Source organism: Lissotriton helveticus, chromosome 2_1 (genome assembly GCF_964261635.1).
Source record: "Lissotriton helveticus chromosome 2_1, aLisHel1.1, whole genome shotgun sequence".
NCBI lineage: Eukaryota > Metazoa > Chordata > Amphibia > Caudata > Salamandridae > Lissotriton > Lissotriton helveticus.
Window position 1 is genome coordinate 1,915,022,444 of NC_136059.1, and position 17,133 is coordinate 1,915,039,576.

The following is a 17,133-nucleotide window of genomic DNA, read 5'->3' on the forward strand; positions in this document are numbered from 1 at the left end:
TTTTTATTTTTTTATTGAAAATAAAATAGAACAAAACAGCAAAATACACTTCACAAGGCAGAAAGTCATTTTTGGGAACCACGGAGGAACAGGGATTAATTCCATTACTTATGCATATAGTATTACAAATATCAATTCCAGGGTAAGAGGGAGGCAGCAAGGAAACCGCTCAGTATATTCAGTTAAAGTGCGAGAACCAGGAATGCCATCTGTAGGAAGGTAGATCCCTGACTATGGTTGCCCCCAACTTTTTGCCTGGTGTTTTGCTGGTTTTCTGACTTAGTTGACCTGGGACCCTGCTATTCAGGACCCCAGGCCTACTGCTCTCTCTGTAAAATGGATTCCATGTACCTTAGGTACATATCTAATTGGATACTGGGTCACCTTATCAGTCCCTGTACAGTGTACCTTAGGTACCCAGGTCATAGGTGTACCCAGGGCCTACCAGGGGCTGCAGCATGTATTATGCCACCCCTGGCTGGCCATCCAAATCTGACACAACTGGCTGCACGACAGCTGGGGCAAGGTGGTGTAATCACCCTTTGCTTTAGATATAGTATACCTATATCTAACCCTAAAAGGGGCACACAGATCTCCTATCAGTCACTCCTATGGCAGGCCTTGACAATCCTGAAGGCAGAGTGCTTGGAATCGTGTGAGATGGTGCTCTGGCATGAGCTGAGCCTGTCTGCGGCTTTCGGGATCTATCCCTTAGCCGTTTCTCTGATAACGCATACCATATTCTCTTAAGTGCATTATAATCCTCGCGGTTATATGCCAACTCTGGTATCACTTTATCAAAACATGTCGAGTAAGGTGTCATACGAATTGGAATACTAACCCCTCGCCAATTCTGGCGACGGGGTTAGCATTCCACCCTCCTAGAGGGACACGACATGTATGTAACCTGTAGCCCCGGTTAAAGTCAGACAGAGCCTTAGCTCCACAAAATGGATGCTGCCACCGAGACACAAGTCTGCCCTCCTGCTGCTGGGAGTCCTCCCAGAGCAGGAGGCAAGGACAAAGGGTTTCCTGTCAGGGGCGGTGCCAGCACCGTCCCAGACAGGATTTTGTGTATCCTAGGTAGGCAGGGCTTTAGAGGAAGGTGACTGCAAGTGGCACCCCGGTGCTCACTATGCATAGGCCGGCTTGAACCAGTTAGTGGGGAACTCCAGACCCTGAGCTGGGGAAAAGCCCGCCAAGGAGAGGGGTGTAACCACCCCACTCCTAGTCCCACCCATAGGGCAGGACTTAGTCGCGTGCCAGCCCCTTTTTGCAGAATAAAGGTAGGAACTGGCCCCCTTCCAAATGAGATCAATCTTTGAATCCTGAACCGACCTTCTACACGAAGAACTCAAGACTCTTCTCAAGATTTTCTCCCTTGTGACTAAGGAGTAGTCACCCTGCAGCAGCAGGCACCAACCAAGCATCGCGGTTTGTTGCCAGTCTCTCCTCCGGATCAAGACTGCCCAGCTCGACGAGAACTGGCTTCCCTGGCACCTCTGACCTCTACCTACATCATCAGTCACGCTGAGATTCGTGGGTGTGACGAGACCTCGAGGGACCGGCCATCTTCAAGACTGCACAACGCTTGCCCAGCACGACTCCCGAGTGACCCTCGACCGAGTGCTTTGGGGTAAGAGAAGCCCCGACCTTGAGCAGCTCCAGCACCGAAGTTCAGCCCCCCTGCATCCACGAGATCTGCGTGGGGCCCTTCTGCTCTTTGCTGCTCACCGGGTTGTCCAGGTCGCTTGCCCGTTGGCTAGTGGCCCCCTCACGACGCTCCACAACGACAAACACTGCTGGTCTGGTTGCTCCAGGCTAGCCCTTGCTCCCCTCCAAAAGAGGAGCACCCTGGACCCTCCTGGTCCACTCAAGACGCCATTTTAGGTCCACCGTGTGGGCCTTGCATTTGCCAAGACTTGTTGCCCAATCCTGGGTCCAGCGACGTCGACAGCAAGTACCTTCGTGGGACAGCTCGCACCTCCATCCTGGTCGCCGACAACGCCTCCTGGTCCGAGAGACTGCAGAGCCCAGCAGCGCCCACTCACCTGGCTGAGGTGACTTCGTCCGGTGCCATCCTGGTGCCCACTCAAATCACTGGCTAGTGATTCAGAACTTGGTCCCCTCTGCTTACAGGTTTCTTCTTCCCTGATCCAGGCTTGGATCTCCACGAACTTCTTCACTGGCCGCCTGCCAGCAACTTCTTTCTTCAGGCTCCTGGTTCTTCAACAAGGGTTTCCGACGCAACTTCAACCCTATGCAGCCGCAGCCCCTGGGCTAGGTAAACTGAGTACTCCGGTGCTCCAGCATAGTCCCAACACCCTAAGTGTTCGGATCCACTCCCGTTTTCGACCCACCTAGTCGGGTTCGCCCGAGAACAGTAACTTTGTCTTTACTAGCCTCCATAGACTTTTTCCCGCCTTACGCGTGAGAGTTCCCACTCTGCACACGACGTCCCTAGGTCTCCTGCTTGCAATCTAAAGGTTCAGTAGTCCAGTCCTAGCGATTCTAAAGTCTATGAGAATAGTTACTTACCTGCTAGTAATTCGCATTCCACTTCTTGTGTATATGGTTTTTCGTGCCCCTCGGGCATTTGTGTAAATTGTGCGACTTTCAGTATTTCTTTAAGAGTTTTGTTGTGTGCTTAGCTCCCTGTCTCATAAAGAGCCAGGGTAGTCCTGTTATAAATAAATATACTTTATTTTTGATAACAACTTGTGTGGTGTCCTTTCACTTGGTGTTCAAGGGGTAATGTGATGGTAAAACAGCTGGCTTAACACGCCCTCTAGAGTTTAGCCTTAGACTGCTCGTATCCATGCTACTAGGATAGCTGGTCTATAAGGTTGACTTACAACCAATCATCAATAAGGGTTGTTTGGACTGATACATAGTGATCACTAGAATAGTGAGCACTGCATATCAGGCCAACTTCTCACACCATCTAGGGAGACAATGAAATGTTAAGGGTAAAGTCCTGAGGGGGGTACATATATTCCCACGATATGCATTCCAGTGAGACCAAATCCTGCTCCATTTCTTAGGTCTGCCCCGTGACAAGTACACCGTCTTTTCTCTGAACATGCACCAGTCCATATTTTCCTTCCAAGCCGATACCGTGGGCAGTCTCTGGGAACCCCATAATTGCGCAATGTCCCTTTTCGCAATCATGTTACCGAGGGTTGCCCAACAGATCTGCGCAGTATCATAATCATTCGGTTCCCATACATTGAGGAGACAGCGTCTGGCTTCAGGCAGGAGTGTAACCCCGGTAACCCTTTCCATGGTGGTATGCACTCGGGACCAAAACCTAGCCACCTCAGGGCACTCCCACAGTATATGAAGGAAGGTACCACTCATGCCGCACCTACGTTTACACAGACCATCTACCGAGTACCCCATCCGTACCAGACGCGGACCAGTAACATACACACGATGTAGGATCTTGAGCTGGACGAACCGAAGGCGGGCAGGGATGGCCACCTCTTTGGGAGAGGACACGGCCATTTGCCAGTCCTCATCGTCCAGCTCCAACCCGTCAGCCGTCCATAAGGCCCCAAGGCGCACAAGCAAGTCAACTCTGTTAATGAGTTTTTTATAGATTAGTGAAATTGTGTATCAGGTACGTAACCAACAAGGATACGGTCCTCTAGAGGCAAGGACTCTGGGATCTCTGTCCCTTTGGGGAAGACTGACAACAAGGCGTGCCTTACCTGAACATACCGAAAGAATTCCTTGTCGTCAAGCTCATATTCAATCTTAAGCGCCTAAAAAGGCCTAACATTCCCTTTGGACCAAAGATCATCAATCTTGCTTATACCTATCATGTCCCATTTAACGAAGCCTTTCGTCCTCCACAAATTGCCCAAACCATCCGAATCATACAACGGGGTTGCACGGGACAATCTATCACTCCATCCCAGAGCAGCATTCGCATCACGCCACACTCACAGCAATTTTAGTGGGTCCGGCCAGAGTCTTATAGGGTTCTTTAGAGTACAGCGCCCTGTTGAAATTCCCACCTGGCAAAAGACACTTATCCATTGCAAAGGCTGGCGTGAAACCGGGGGCATAAGTTGCATGATTGATTGCGCTCAGCTGGGAGGCCCAATAATAACGTCTGATGTCTGGGAGGGCAATGCCGCCATCGTACCATGGAAGAGTGAGTTTGGAGAGGGCAATGCGCGCACGCCCATCCCAAATCAGCCGTCTCTGAAGGCCCTCCACTTCTCGAAAGTAGCCAGAGGGAATAGGATCGTAGGAATTCTGGAGGGCGTACAAGAATCTGGGTAGCGACATCATCTTGAAGAGAGCCGCACGTCCCAAGGGTGACAGGGGCAGCCGGCGCCATCGAAAAACATCCAGCTTGAGCCGCTGAAGGGGGTCTCGGAGGTTACGGTCGTATCGAACGGAAGGATCCAAGGAAACATAAATACCCAAGTACTTAAAGCCGGACGTAGCTAACTGGATCGGGAATCTACGGGGCAACGGAGGGAGCTCTACGGCCAAAACATAGACACATGACTTGGTCCAATTGATGACAAGACCCGAGTTCTTCCCAAAGGAAGTAAGAACATCAAAAAGCACATTAATGGACTTCCGAGGGGACGTGAGGTAAAGGAGGATATCATCCGCATATAGCGAAATTCGGTCCTCAAAGTCAGGAGTCCACCGAATGCCCTTCAGCGAGGGCTCCCAGCGAAGCCACTCAGCTATCGGCTCCAGAGCAAGGACCAAAAGCAATGGGGACAATGGACAGCCCTGCCGGGTACCTCGCCCAAGCGTGAAAGTGCCGGAGACCCTCCCGTTTACAACCACCTGGGCCAGCGGCCTCTCATATAGAAGCTTAACCCAGGCAATGAATGTCGGACCGAACCCAAACTTAGCGAGAGTAGCCCAAAGATACGGCCATTCTATGGTATCAAAAGCCATAGTGGCGTTAAGGAAAGCCAAAATGGCCGGCTCAGTCAAGTCCCTGCTCTCGCGAGGACTCCATGGAGCCTCTGAAGATTAAGGGCGGTGTTCCGGTGCGGAATAAAACCAGATTGGTCCGGATGAATCAAGTCACCATTCACCTTAATCAAACGGGTGGCCAACAATTTAGCAAGTATTTTGGGTTCGGCATTGAGTAACGAAATAGGCCTATACGAAGCACAACGATCACGTGGTTTACCCTCCTTGTGAATCACAACTATGGTGGCCAGACGCTGATCGACGGGGAGGACACCAGAATCAAGGGCCTCAAGGAACATGTTCCTTAAGTGGGGCGCCATTTTGTCAGGCCGCAGCTTATAGAGCTCAATGGGCAAGCCGTTGGGGCCCATGGCGTTACCCGACCGGAGGGCACGGATGGAGACTGCAACCTCGTCCACCGTGATAGGAGCATCCATTAAGGCCCTATCTTCACCTGAGAGGCAGGGCAAGACAATATCGCGCAGCAGCAGCTTAGAGTCACGTTCGTCCATGTCACTGACCGAGGCATACACCATCCTGAAATGTTCCACAAAGCACTCAACAATACCCACCGGGTCAGAAACACACTCGCCAGTCAACTTCTCATTCACGGGCACAACCCGATTCATTCTCTTTCTTATCCAACCACGCAATCAACTTACCCGCTTTGTCACCCACATCATAAATTCTACCTTGCTGCTCTCTATTCATGACTTTCACAGCGTCAGTCACAAGGGCTCTATAGTCGGCCTGTTTCAAACTAAGGGAGTGCAATGTAGCAGAGGAGATATTCCCATCAAGATCGCTTTCAAGCACAGTAATTTCAGATTCGAGGCGTACAAGTTCTTCACATTTAGCCTTTTTGACAGCAGCAATCAATGACCATGAATGCCCACGAACAGTCTTAAAAGCCTCCCACAATGAGATAGAAGAAGAAACGACCCCACATTTTCATTAAAGTAACATTCAATAGTCTTCACCAGAGCAGAGCGGGTAATAGGATTCCGAAAATACCACGGATTAATGGGGGCAACTCTACCTTCGCTACCCACCCCAGCCTCAACAATGAACCAAAGGGGGGAATGATCAGAGATGCCCCCTGGGAAGATGGCGGATCTCCCTGATGGAGGACGATTGCGCTGCAGGCATAAGGAAATAATCTAGTCTGGAAAGGCTACCATGAGCCCCGGAGTGGAACGTGTATTGTAACTTTGTGGGGTGCATGAGTCTCCAACCATCTATTATCCCAAAGGTTTCGATCAGTTCACCAAGCCACATTTGTGATCTAGGTAAGTCCCGGGGGGGGGGGGGGGGTAAATGATCAGAAGTGCCGGAAACCACAGAGTTAAAATCCCCGCCAATAATCAGAAGACCTTCAGGCAGCCCCAGTAGAAGCCGCCCGAGGTCAGCAAAGGTAGTGGCCTGGAGGGACATAGACGGTGACTACGGAAAGCGTCTTACCCTCCCATCTCCCAGAAAGTGCAGCATAGCGACCCCTATCCCCTATCATCGAGCAGTATCTCATCGATCTCGAGGGGAAGAGAGGACCTGATCAGAACCCCCACCCCTCTGGAGCCAGAGGAGAATCCGGTGTGTGCGACTAATCGATATCCACGTCTATTCAACGCCTGGCAAACATTCCCGATTAAGTGCGTTTCTTGCAGTAGGACAATATCAGGGGAGTGGCGACGAAGGAACTGCAGCACCACCCCTCATTTTATTCTGTCTCCCAAACCATTGACATTCCAGGATAGCAGTCTCAACTCACTACCCCCATCCCAAGAAAGAACCAGCACCCCACCCCCATGAAACCCCGCAGGTGAGGAAGTTAAGCAGACAATACGGTGCCATGTGAAGGAAACAAAGAAACAAACACTCCCCACCCCCAACAAGAACCCGTTACAACACCCCCCCCACCCTGCACCCCTGCATTCGAACTGAAAACCACCCCAACTTGCAGTGTGCCTGTCGCCCAATCATTAAACTAGTCTACTCGAAGAACCCCAGGAGGAGGAAAAGTCCCCTACACCCCCGCCACCCCTGGACCCATCAAAAACAATAATAAAAGAACAAATAGCAAAACTCAGGTAACAAACGGTCAAAAAGTGAACAGACGTCGGGAATCATAATGTCACTCTTGATCGGACGTGCCCCCCTCGGCTCCACGGGGGTGCTCAGATCGATCATCCCTTTTTGGCAAGGAATCAAGCCAGTCACTGACACTGTCCGGACGATCAAAGAAAAAGGTTCGTTCCCCATATTCGATCCGAAGCCGAGCCGGAAACAGCGTACTTGAGGCCCAGGTCTCGCAGCCGCTTCTTCACCCCCTGAAACCCCAGCCTCTGTCTCTGGACCTGAGGAGTAAAGTCCGGATAAAAGTTCACAGTGTTATCGTACTTCAAGGGGCCATGTTCCCGAGATGCTTGGAGAATAGCGTCTCTATCTCGAAAATGAAAAAGCTTGGCAACAATCGGTCTCGGAGGGGGGGGGGGGCACCAGGCTTTACCTTCCCGCCGGGGAAACGATATGCACGCTCGACCGCAAAGAACTTGCTTAGTCCGGCGGGAGCTAGATGATTCAGGACCAGGTCCTCCACGAGGAGGTCGACAGCAGAGTTATCAGGATTTTCCGGCACACCAATGAGGCGCATGTTATTGCGCCTGGCCCTGTTTTCATACTCCTCGAGTCGACGGGCCATCAAGTCGTGCGATGATCTCAGGTTGCCAATCTCAGTCTGTACGTCCGTGACATCAGCGATCAGGCTGGAGGTCTTTAAATCCAACTCTTTCACTCTCTCATTAGTCTTGGCCATGTCCGCTCTAATCAACGTGACATCCACTGCCACAGTGTCAATTTTGGATGCAAGAGCCTCATTTGCTGTCCCATAGAGGCCTGCATACTTGTAATGGCAGTCATTACTTCACACAGAGACATCCGTAGGCGCGGTCGGGTCTGCCCTGGGGTCGTCAAGAATACGACCGGTACCTCCGGGGGTTCCCATCGGTTGGGTGTATCTATCCATGACGTTGGTCTGGGTATGTCCCCCGCGGACCGGCGTCTTTGTCTTGCGCTTCTCAAGTTCTGGTTTGGTGGCCATATTGGAAGCTGTGCCCCGAAGGGGCCCCCTAGACCTGGTGAAAATGGCCGATCCTGGTGGGGCCAGTAAAGACAAGAAATTAGCCAAAAGATGATTAAATGGCAGTAGAGCAGGGAGGCCAAAACTCTCAGGAGAGGCAGAGGTCGACAGCAGGCCAAATCCGCGCTGAATCCGGAATAGGTCTGAGAGAGTCAGTAACTCGGAGCTCGACGTGAAAATCTAAAGTGGGGATGGGGTCGACTAGGGAGGATCCCTCCGGCCGTTGTTGTTAAACTACTCCCCGGCCTGTGAAGCAGCAGAGCCCCCCAGCCTCGTCCGGGGCAGGCCGGAAAAGTTGAAGTCGATGTAAAAACAGCTCCCGACGTCCAAATTCAATTTTAAAAAGGATGTTGAGGTCCACAAGAGTTAGTCTTCAAAGGCCCATGTTCAGAATAAGGATATGTTAAGGATATTGTCAGAAGGGCGGCACAGGTCTCGGGAGCCCTCTGCTCACGCGACCATCTTGGATGCCCGCATAGCTCCTCCTCCCCCACTTGCATTCTTTAATCTTATTGCCACAGGGAGGTGGAGTGCCCCAGGGTTGGTGTCTAAGAGGGCCCCCATTTATAAATAAACCCCGGGGAAGTGGTGGTCCCTGGGGCAGCGGCGAAGCCTTATGGGCCTCTCCTGCATTTTTTGTAAAAGAGGTGGTGGTCACCTGGACATCGAGCCCCAGGATGCGAGGGCCATGCGCCCCCTCCTTTAATAAAATGCCCCGGAACCTGACTCGCCAGGGGGCAGATTAGTAAGGAAGCTCTTTGCTTTACCCTTTTTTTTCCCCCGCAGGACAGCTTACCATATTGTGACAAAATTGAACTTAAAAAAAATGCTTTTAACGCCCTACCTCCATATATGAAGGTGGTCTGGGTATTCCTACCCTGCCCCTTTTCTTTATTCATATTTTTTTGGGTGGGACTCTGCTTCAAGCCTAGTCCCAAGATGGCTGTCAACACTTCCTGGTTGAAGTCCATTACAAGGATCTGTGTCCATAGATATCTGTATTTTTTAAACTTTAATATCTCTAAAACGCCTGTATAAAGCTGGCTCTGTATATGGTATGCTACTAGGTGGTTATACCGTGCATAGAGTTCAGGAGTCCCCCAAAAGTGTACAAAGCTCAATGTAAAACCCAAAGTGCTCTGCTGGTGGAAGTGTGGACGAGCAGCCTTAGGCTAACACAGAAGAGTGTTAGACATTTGTTTACTAATAAACTCACAACTCAAAAAGGAGATTCACACCAATTTTAGAAAAATAAACTTTGTATTTTTTTTAAGAAAAAGATCTTTGCAATAAGACAAGTATGTTTTAAAATAGAATTACTTTTCACTTTCCAAAGTCCATATTTAGTTCAGTGTTTTCCTATGAAGGAAAACAATAAGGCGGCTATACGATTAAGTAATACCCTCATAGTTCAAGTCTTCAGGAACAAATGTCCGCAAGAAGCAAGGGTCAGGCGAGTATCAAAACTGCACCCCCAGTGGCACTGGGGCGGCCGGATGCAGAGGTCAAATTTGGATTTCTTACCCAATGCGTTTTAATGGAGACTGCGTGCGCTCGAAGCTACACCGCTTTCAGGAAAGTAAGTCGGTTGCAGGGTCTAAGCTTTAAGGGTTTTGTCGCGCACAGGAGGGGCCAGAAAGCAGCACCAAATGTACACCATCAGCGGCATGGGTGGCCCGGTGCAGGATGCAAATTCAGAATTGGAAGCCCAATGCTGTTCAATGATTATTCTGCTTTTGACAAACAGGCTGCAGGCGTCACACCAGCTGTAGCAGGAGCGAGATAGGAGGACAGTTAATTCAGCTCACCAAGGCCCAGGTTCATTGGGTGCAAGTATGCCTTTTGCCTTAGGAGTTTTCGGATGTATGACGTTTCAACGCATGCTTTAACCACGCATGCCTTTACAACGCAGGTATTACAACGCAAGTCGTTCCAACGACTTGGGGGGGGGGGGCGCTGGATTGTGGAATAGTTTAATTTTCTATTCCAACTCCGGTCCCCGTGGATAGTAGGGAAGGTGTTGGATAGAAAATTAAACTATTCCCTATCCAACAGTGCCTGCCAGCGAAAGTCATTGTAACGACTTTCGTTGTAATTCCTGCCTTGTAATGGTAGTGCGTGGTACGTTTCGTTATAAATGATGTTCCCCGGAGTTTTCTTACCGTCTCAGTAAAGTGAGACTTTGGATTCGGAGTCGGGATCGATGGGGAGTGGTAGATAGGGTCAAAGTGCACCTTACCTGGGGTGACCACACACACACAATTGTGCCACCATCCAGTGGGAGGGGGCATAAACCTAGCCCTGAATGAGGAGTCCCCTCCTCTTCAAGATGGAGGATACTGAAAAGTGTGCTTAACTTGGCCTCTCCACCGGAGGGCTGGAGTTCACAAAGGTGGGCACACTACCTGGTCTTTCTGATTTTCCCTGCCATTTTTCCTCGCCAACGGGGGATTGTAAACCGGGAGCTGCCATCTGCTATTCGCAACAGATTCTGGCGGTCGCATTACAAAGGCAGCAGGCCTTCTCCTTCGAGCACTGGCCCATCCTGGGGGAGTAGGTGTGACACCTCTGCACAGGATGTGCATCGTTTCTGGTCCCAGAGCGCACAAGCTCTCCACCCGTGTGTCCAGAAACATGTCAGTGTGGCACGCTGCCTAAAGCCAGTAGGTTCACACACCCGGGTCGGTAGGTTTTCAGCTGGCACTTCTGAGGTGCCCTCGGAATACATGTTTTAATAAATCTCACACTGGCATCAGTGTAGATTTATTACAAAGAACTATCTGAGACATCTAGCCGCAGATTCTTTAACTTTAGCATTTTCCCAAGGCCCCAGTATGGATCTGGAAATTTTTCAGCAGTGCCTCTGCACGCCAGGAGACCGCGTCATACGGCTCCGTGATGATGTAGACTCCGGTCATGACGTCAGTGAAGCCTTACAAGTCCTCCATCAGCGTCCTTTTCCACCCTGTAACGCGGATGACCTGCTTAGACACCTTGTTGGTAGAACAGTGTGCCTTTGTCTAATGTCTACAGGTTTCAAACCTTGTGGGTCTTGTAGCCGAAACATATGTTAGTGATTGACCCAAATACAATTTTTATGTGGTGCGCGAGCACCACGACGCCGAGGATTGTGACTACTACCGGAAACTACAGCCCTAGTCATTAAAGGAGCGGCGTTTGAAGTTGATGGCGGCAGGTGTCATGGTCCTCTGAGGCTTCCCAGCCTCTGTCTTCGTCTCGGGGAGAGCATTTGCGGGGTTGATCTAGAAGCCAAAGCCGTTCTGGAGGACATTCTTCTTTGGGAAAAGTCAAAAGGTAAGCGGGTGAAGTTTCAACATTCTCGGACTTCACTGTGTGGAGACACCGTTTCCTGTGGCTCCTCCTGTTCGACAGTTGAAGAGGTAGTATGCGACTCCGGACCACGCCTCCCCGTGTTTCCGGGAGCCGGAGTGTTGATGGCTCAGATGAGGGAATATTATAATTACATACAACTCCTCTTTGGTGCTCCATCTCCCTTTGGAGTGCCTATAGGCCCTGGTGAGTGGGGCGCTGTCGGAGGGTTTGCCCACGGTCACAGTTGAGCCATTGGAGTCGAGGGGTCAGTGCCAGTTGACATCGGTTGGCACTGATTTGGTGCAGGTTCAGTCCTTCCTGAAAAGAATTTCCGAATGTTGCTGATGCAAGGGGGATATTCACAAGGTGAGGAATCCACAGGCAGATACTGTATCTACCAGAAAAAGCGTTACCGAAGGTAAGTAACTTGTTCGTTAATTGAGTCAGGGACCTTTCATCTCATTTCTGACACTAATGTTCCTCAGATAAATGAGAGCTGGGTGTCTGCTTTGGGAAAGGCTAGTGGCTTAGATTCTTCACCAGCTTTCTCCCCCTGGCCTGCCTACGGAGGCAAGTTCCTCCTTTGCAGACATATTAAGAAAAGTAGCTACAGTTTTAAACTTGTTAAACGTGTCACTTCCTACAGTGCTAAGGTTCACAGACCCTTTGATTGAGGTCCTTTTTTCAGGGACAGATAGGGAAGGAACTTGTTCCGTTTTGGAGACCCTCTTTGATATTTTATTAGGTTCTTGGGCCAAGCCTGAATCGGGTGGCTTCAGTGGACCGTGATATTGCACGTAGACACCTACCTGCACTTCGGGACCCTGTTTTTCTTCTTACACTCCCTTTCACCTGTAGCTTGGTTACTCAGGTTGCGACTCCTTACCGAGATGTAGATTCTGTTCCTAAGACTCCACCGGGTAAGGAGTCGTGATGCTTGTGATAAACACCTCTTTGCTTCGGCAAGCTCAGCTTTGAGATCCATAATACATCTTGCCTGCTGGGGCGATATTGCCATGCCTTATGGGATTCGCTACAGAATTTGTTATCTCTTCCGGATAACATCTCGTCAGAGATTGGTGATTTGATTAAAGATGGTCTGCAGGCTGCTAGACTTACCATAAGGTATGATATTAACACTATGGACTCTTAGGCCGTGCTGTGGCATCTGCAGAGGCGTTAAGCTTGGTTGTCAACTTCGGGTTTCACGGAGGCTGTCCAGTAGTCTTTGGTCAGCATGCTATTTGATCGTGCCCATCTTTTTGGGAGTCAAGCTGGTGCAGTGTTAAGACGCTTCCATGAAAGACAGGTATTCATAATCCTAGATTTTTGTTGTTGGTTACTAGTATAGCTGGTCTTTATACTTGGGATGCAGGCGATTTCTTTATAAGCGAGTAAACATGTATGTTACAACAAAGATACCAGTGCACATCCCTTCTTATTGCTATTATCCAATTGGCAACCAGCCACAAGAGTTCACTGTTTTCACTCTCCCCGTTGTCCTCAAACAGACAAGTACAATGTTTGTTAATGTTCAGTTTCCATTTATTGTTGATTCATCTCTTTTGTCACACTGTCACAGCTGACGCGCGTTTCGCCTTCCGCGGGCTTTTTCAAGGCTGTAATTTACATACAAAAGAAGAAGTCACCAAAATCATTCAATGTATAAAAAGCCACCTTAACATAGCGATTTTCTCTGCTTATCTAAAATGTTCATAAACATACTCCTAATATGCCCTCATCATATTAGCACATCATAAAGTATACCTTTACTCCAACCAGTTAATGCGCCTATACATAAAACGCACTACAAGTTATTGTACATAAATGATACCAAGCAACTGAGTGCGTTCATCTAGGTCCATTATTTCCAATCCTTCCTGCACCTTGATTTGTTCCATGATAAAACCAAATTATTCCCAAGATGACCACTACAAATGAACCAAGTATTACAAAATAAAACTAGTAAGGCTATTGAGTCCATTCACACAGTGATTACTAAATATCCTGGTTTATAACTCGAACCTATCTATGATCTCACTTACCCAGAATGTAATGTAGTGAGCAGAATTTCACGTCAATCAATCAAATGTATGAGTCCAAAATGCCAGATTTAAAGAGTCGTAGAGCTTGTCGAACAATAAACCTGTTAGAATGAGTGGACATTATATTACCATTTATGCCACGTGGCAAGACTTAATAGACTGTATTATATACGCACACCATTCCATACACGTATGCTAAAAGGCTTACCTTTAAGCCTTAAGCTTGGTGTACCATAGAGTTGTCAGTCCACCGTTAAAATATTGGTGGTCCATTCATGTGTCACTATACGAATTACTGCGCGCTATCTGGTGCCTTGATAAGTTCCATCTGTAATAAGGTTTATATAGGAAGATAAATTATTCTATTTGTTTTCCAAAAATTGATTTTAGTTAAAAAACACTAATATTAAAAATTCACAACACTATTGGCAGTTCCTTCATCTGTTACCTTTTCAAAGTTAGAGATTCTTTTAAAAAACACACCAACAGTTTTTTAGACTGTGGGTAATTATTTCTCAGCAAAAATACAGAAAGTGTACATTTGGTGCTAAGCACGACTAGAGGGTTCCGCTATCTTGCATATGTATGCGTTCACCCTCTGCTTTGTTTTACAATCAGTTTAATTAGCCAAACTAGTCCTTCAGTATAGCAAGACTACCCCAGATTTGAGACCAAAACGCTTCATATCATGCATTTAATCCAATAGCTATTTAAAAATCGCCGAATTCAGTACCATTTATTTCACCGTTTATAAAAAAATATCAATGGCACATTTTTATATCACAGTGAGGAGCGCAGTTGGTTGTAACTAAACATGAAGTCACTTGGTTTCACAATACTCAATTTGCAATCAAATTACATTTTTATGGCATGAAGTTTGTACACGAGTCCCATTAATCACGCCGTGATTGAGGAGCCTACAATCTTAAGTTCCCCGAATTCTAAGCAAAGCGAGTAACGTTATGCATGGTGGGGATGCCACTACCCTCCACCATTAAAAAGTCTCTAACCCTGCACAAATTGGATCGCGTGCTTAGTTGCACTGTATATTCCAAGTTACAACGTCGGGCGTTTCCTAAGTATTTTTTTAAACTTACCGCCATAGCGCATTTCTTTGGCGTTCGTATGGAGTCCTGTTCTCGCAATCACCTTCCCAGAAGTCCATGTGACTTCCTTCCTACATGTTTAAATAGAAGTCAAAGACGGACTATTTGGCGATTCTATTCACTGTGCCATGTTTGCATAGTGGCCATTTTGGAGTGTTGTAAAACGTTATGGGGAGCCCATACAAAATATTCGAAAAGGGATCATGGCGTTATTGCTAAACCATATTCAGCTCATTTGGCTCTAGAATGATCGCACCCAATCTACAATTTCTTACATTTAAAATGTCATTTGAAAAACAACAAATATGATTTGCGTCACATTTAAGTCCAGTTACATGTTACATATGAATATAACACGATGTGATTGACTACCTCTATCTCCCAAATAAATATAATCATCCACTTCATTTATATTTCTTTTAGAAGGCACATTTTTTGAAAGGAGTTTTACATAAATTAGATCATTGACATCGTACCAAATATAGCTTAATCATCTCCACAGTACAAGTCAGGCAATTTATTTACAGAAACTCGCACATCTCTATCAATGTTGGCCCCCTTCTCCACTGCTCTCAAAGAAATAATCCATTTACTTTCCAATTGTCGCAATTTGCGTTCACGGTTACCTCCCCTATTTCCTGCCATTGCCACATCTATTCCATGGAATCTGATCTTATGCAACTCATTCTGTTGATGTGTCATATTAAAATGTACCGCGAATGGATATTGCATATTGTTATTGCGTATGGCACGGATATGCTCCTGTATTCTTTCTTTTAAAGGCCTTATCGAGCTCCCGATATATATCCAATCGCATATGCATTTGATACAATACACTGTATGGGTGGTATTACAGTTAATAAAATGATATATTGTGTGCAGTTTTTGGCTATTATATCTGAAGTTGATCGTCCTGTTTAATGCAAAGCAACAAATGCAGCAACTACCACATCTGTAGAACCCTTTCGGGGCCACGGGCATCCAAATCTCTGCTTTTTGAGGGGGAATGTAGCTTGGACATAGTTCCTGTCTTAATGTTCTGCCTCTGCTAAAAGTAATGGAGGGTTTTTGTCCTATCTTCTCAATTAGACTTTTATCCTCCAATAGCAAATGCCAATGTTTATTTAGTATTTTGTAAAGATCTGTGCTCACTGAGCTATATGGTGTTATAAATCTTATATTTCTTTTGGTCTTAACAGATTTTCGTTGTTTATATTTGAGCAGTGAGTCTCTATTAATTTTATTGATTCTATCTCTAGTACTGGTTACTAATTCTTTATTGTAACCCCTGGACATGCATCGCCTTTCCACAGCTTTAAGCTCTGTATCTACCCTGTCTTCATCACTACAATTTCTTTTAATTCTAAGCATTTCCCCATAGGGGATTGCTTTGATCTGCGAAAAAGGGTGTGCACTTTGCGCATGCAATAATGCGTTGCATGCAGTGTCCTTTCTGTAAGGAACAGTGTGTAGTTTGTTCTTCTTTACCACAATTGTAATATCTAAGAAATTAATTCTTGACATGCTTTGCTTCTTTGTGAACTTGAGGTTGAAAGGATTGTCATTAAGATGATCAAAGAACAAGTCTAGTTCTTCCCTGTTGCCTGACCAAAACATAAGTAGGTCATCTATATACCTGCCTAGGTAAAGGATGTTTTCTGTTAAATTGACTGGGCATTTTCTCCATATGTGGATCAATTCAAAATATCCCATGTACAGATTGGCCAATGAGGGCGAAAATTTTGCCCCCATTGCCACGCCCTTTATCTGGCGAAACCATTCTCCATTATGCAAGAATATATTATTTGCAAGTACCAGTTGAATCATCGCCATTAGCATGTTAGAGTGAGTGTACGTCTCAATGGGTCTGCTGTCAAGAAAATGACGTACCGCTAGTAAACCTTTATCACAAGGTATGCTCGTATACAACGAGCAAACTTCTAATGTAACTAGCAAATGTCCATCTACCCAATCCACATCTCCAATCTTGTTCAAAACATCCCCAGTATCCTTAATGTACGTGGGTAAGTTCACTACAAATGGTTGCAAAAAAAGATCAATATATTCCGATATTTTTTCGGTTGGTGATCCAATACCTGCTATTATGGGCCTACCCGGGGGGAAGTCACTTTTCTTATGTACCTTGGGTAGGCAATATATACAGGGATATGTTGGTGAATCATTGTATAAGTATTTCATTTCCGTCTCTGAAATCAAACACTGTTCCTTCCAGATTTTGAGATGATCATGAATTATTAACTTTGCCTCCTTTATAGGATTAGTTTTTAATTTGATGTATGTGTTCTTGTCTCCTAGTTGTTTCTCAATCTCACCCATATAATCGCTGCAATACCCCCCTTGTCAGCCTCACAGATGACAAGGGAGTCTTTCTTTTTTAGATTTGTCACTGCCTTGCGTTCTTCCTGGGAGATATTATGTGTTGCATACCTCTGTGTATATGGAAATCTATCTTCCAAGCGGTAGAGATCTTGCACTACATTGTGCTGAAATCTGTCTATGTTGTTATTCCCTTGCAATTGGGGTGTAAATCTGGATTTTG

General features: G+C 47.0%; 1 protein-coding gene and 1 long non-coding RNA gene across 4 annotated transcripts in view; one reads left to right on the plus strand and one right to left on the minus strand.

Moving 5' to 3' along the window:
* The window catches only part of ANXA5 (annexin A5), a 1,060,565-nt gene that overhangs the window by 640,357 nt on the left and 403,075 nt on the right, over nt 1-17,133 (plus strand). The window lies entirely within an intron of this gene.
* LOC144818942 (uncharacterized) lies at nt 9,331-14,630 on the minus strand. The gene is made up of 4 exons (XR_013607183.1): nt 14,565-14,630; nt 13,676-13,795; nt 13,468-13,568; nt 9,331-13,041 (listed from the first exon to the last, which is right to left on the minus strand). It is a non-coding gene; the product is annotated as an uncharacterized LOC144818942 (long non-coding RNA).